Genomic DNA, 3,392 nt, shown 5'->3' with positions numbered 1-3,392 from the left:
TAACCAAATGTTTCCCATAAATAAAAAGAACAAATGACATCGAAAAGACACATAGTGGGTGGTTGATTAAAGTATATTTATTAAAAAGGTATACATTACATATCTTTACATGCTGAAGCACAGCATTAATGAGCATACATGAGTATCTATCAATCTATATATAATATACAGTATATTATCTATATCTATCTTATACAGTATATTATCTATATCTATCTATCTATCTATCTATCTATCTATCTATCTCTCTATAATATACAGTATATGATTTATCTCTGTATATCTAACAATCATATATATTATCTATCTATCTTACACAGTATAGTATCTATATCCATGTAGCTATAATATACAGTATATGATCTATCTCTGTATCTATCAATCATATATATTATCTATCTTACACAGTATAGAATCTATATCCATGCAGCTATAATATACAGTATATGATCTATCTCTATATCTATCAATCATATATATTATCTATCTATATTTCACAGTATAGTATCTATATCCATGTAGCTACAATATACAGTATATGATCTATCTCTGTATAACTATCAATCATATATACTATCTATCTATCTATCTATCTATCTATCTATCTATCTATCTATCTATCTATCTATCAATTCTTTTCTATTCTATCTCTCTCTATTTATGTATCTTTCTGTCTGATCATTTCAATCATATAATTTCTATCTATCTATCTATCTATCTATCTATCTATCTATCTATCTATCTATCTATCTATCTATCTATCTATCTATCATACTCATCCATCTACCCCTATGTCTACCATCTATACTTTTCCATTCTATTTATCTCTATCTATCTATCTATCTATCTATCTATCTATCTATCTATCATCAATTATGTTTTTTTCTATCTCTGTCTCTCTATTATCTATCTATCTATCTATCTATCTATCTATCTATCTATCTATCTATCTATCTATCTATCTATCATTAATTCTTTACTATTCTATCTCTATCTCTCTATTTATGTGTCCTGTCTGTCTGTCCATCTATCAATCTTATGTATTATGTCTATCATGTCTAATCTAACCTATTTATCTACAGTATCTTGTATACAATTTAGAGTTGTTAGTTACATAACATACACACACATATACAGATATAGATATGGATAGATAGATAGATAGATAGATATTATATGTGTCTTATGTGTCTGTATGGTTATATGTATATACGCGTGTGATTTGAATGTGATATGAATATCACACACACACACACACACTATCACACACATCACACACACACTTTATATATCTATATATATATCTATATATATATATATATATATATATAAAATTGTATGGATACATGTATGTGTCTGCATGATTATATGAGTATATGCATAATATTTTATGTGTATGATTCTATGAATAACACACACACACATATATGTATATATATATATGTGTGTGTGTGTTCCAAAGGGTAGACGATTAGGTTAGTATAACCCGGGTTAGTTTGTCGCACAGTTCTCATGTGTCTCTGTGCTCCAACATAAAATGTATACAAACTTTAGTACACATTGATCAGAATAAAACAAAATGTTGACAGCATCCAACGGTGGAAATTCACTTACAGGAGACTCTCTTTTCACTGAAGTGTTGACAATAAACATTTAATGAAGGCAGAGACTTGGATGTCTCCAGACAGAGTCAGAATACTTTAACAGACCATTAGCATGGCTTTCTCTACTTCAAACACATCATCCTATACCATAACAATATAAATATGAAAAGGAAAAAAAATCCTAAACACAAAGCAAATCCGATGTTTCTAGGAAGGTTGGAGTGGTTGTGCTTCTTCTGACACACTCTGTATTTGCTAGGAGAAATTTGCTCATTGCAGATCACTGGCTCTTCAAAATGTTAAATACAGTTAATGCAATATTAATCGCCCTTTGGTGATATAAAATGCAATATTTTCAGGCAGCTATCGAGCTTTTTGTAGAGGAAGAGCTGATGAAAACAGTCACAGCTGAATAGTGGAGAGAAAAGCTCTATATTTATTGCTTTTGTTTGGCTTTTGGCTACAGACACAGGAACATTGTAATGGGGTAAGGACATTTATTTTATCTGCTATCTATTGCGGCAAGAGCACCACTGGCAGATGGGGTTTGCTGCTCCATTCGCAAAGTCGTTTAGAGCAAATCCTAATAACTAATAATGATTTATGTTAATTTGCTTCACCTATGCTACTTTATTAAAGGCGCATTATGCAATGGGGAGCCCAGCACAGTGGCTGTACAGTTAGAAGTGCGCCCGGGAACTTGTTTACTCTAGAATTCAATTATTTTCTTGCCTTTATTAGGTGAATCCATTTTTTTTTTTGCATTTTTTCATCAGAGTTTGATTCAAATTAACCCCTTATCACTGCCGTTTAGCCAGGCGATCTCCTATAACATTGATATTAATAAAACAAAAATGATTACACTACAATAACAATTTAAGTTGGATTTTGAGAAGAGAAGTTGTTGCTTGGCATTGCACAAGTGATAAAGGGCAGGATGCAGTAACCCATAGCAACCTGATGAGACGTAACATTGGTTGCTACGGGTTACCGTTGCTTGCACATCACTGTGGGTTCTGCTGCTTTATTAAAATGAGTATACGAATTTCTACAGATTGACGTGGGGGGTGCAAAGGAGCATCAGGGTTCTGGAAACCTCTGTGAGATCATGGCAATTTTACTTCCACTCCTGTGTCTCATCCCATCTGCCTAAAGGCATTCTCTGAGAAAATAACACCCCATCAAAGAGCCTTATTAACACTCTTTTCCCCAGATCACACACACACTGATTGCTCCTCTTGTTTCATACTGCAGGTTGGATCACAGAAGGGTTAGGGGGACATTTGGTGTCACACAGAAAACAAGACGGCACCAAGGATGGGCTGTGATCTGGTTAACAAACCTTTACTTTGAGTGGGTTTTACTAAAAGTGTGCATTAGCCACAGCGATGGGACAAAAATAATAACACGAATAATAATAATAATAATTATTATTATTATTACTTTCATCTGATTTCAACGAATTTGCACCCTTTAATAAATATCCGTTCTGGATTTCCAGCGCAGTTTCTCAGCAGGACATCTGAGTGATGTTTGCACAATAATTTAATAGAAAATGACTTTTGCTCCTAGAAATCTATGTAACCCGATTTCATCTTTGTTTCCCCTGAGTATTCCTAATCCACACGTGATGTAAACGTAAACACACCGCACCCCAGCCTTGTCAGTGTGGAGTTGAAATGGAACTTTGAAAACGAATAATGTGTTTTTTTTCCCTGTGTGTTTAAACAAGAGAGGTAGATTTGTCACTGAACTCTGCCAGGACTATACCATCTCTCCTCCATCTCA

The 3,392-nt window shown here is 33.3% G+C and overlaps 1 long non-coding RNA gene across 1 annotated transcript in view; it reads left to right on the top strand.

Annotated features, from left to right (window-relative positions):
• Positions 1-1,986: 1,986 nt before the first annotated feature.
• Positions 1,987-3,392, top strand: part of LOC149459917 (uncharacterized) — a 65,799-nt gene continuing 64,393 nt past the window's right edge. The window contains exon 1 of the long non-coding RNA XR_016313176.1: positions 1,987-2,091. This is a non-coding gene — a long non-coding RNA (uncharacterized LOC149459917). The remainder of the gene's footprint in view (positions 2,092-3,392) is intronic.

Source organism: Staurois parvus, unplaced genomic scaffold (assembly GCF_062004578.1).
Source record: "Staurois parvus isolate SC_StPar_1 unplaced genomic scaffold, SC_StPar_1.0 ptg000243l, whole genome shotgun sequence".
Classification (NCBI taxonomy): Eukaryota; Metazoa; Chordata; class Amphibia; order Anura; family Ranidae; genus Staurois; species Staurois parvus.
The sequence above is the reverse complement of the archived record's forward strand: the minus strand, read 5'-3'. Positions and strand labels throughout refer to the sequence as shown.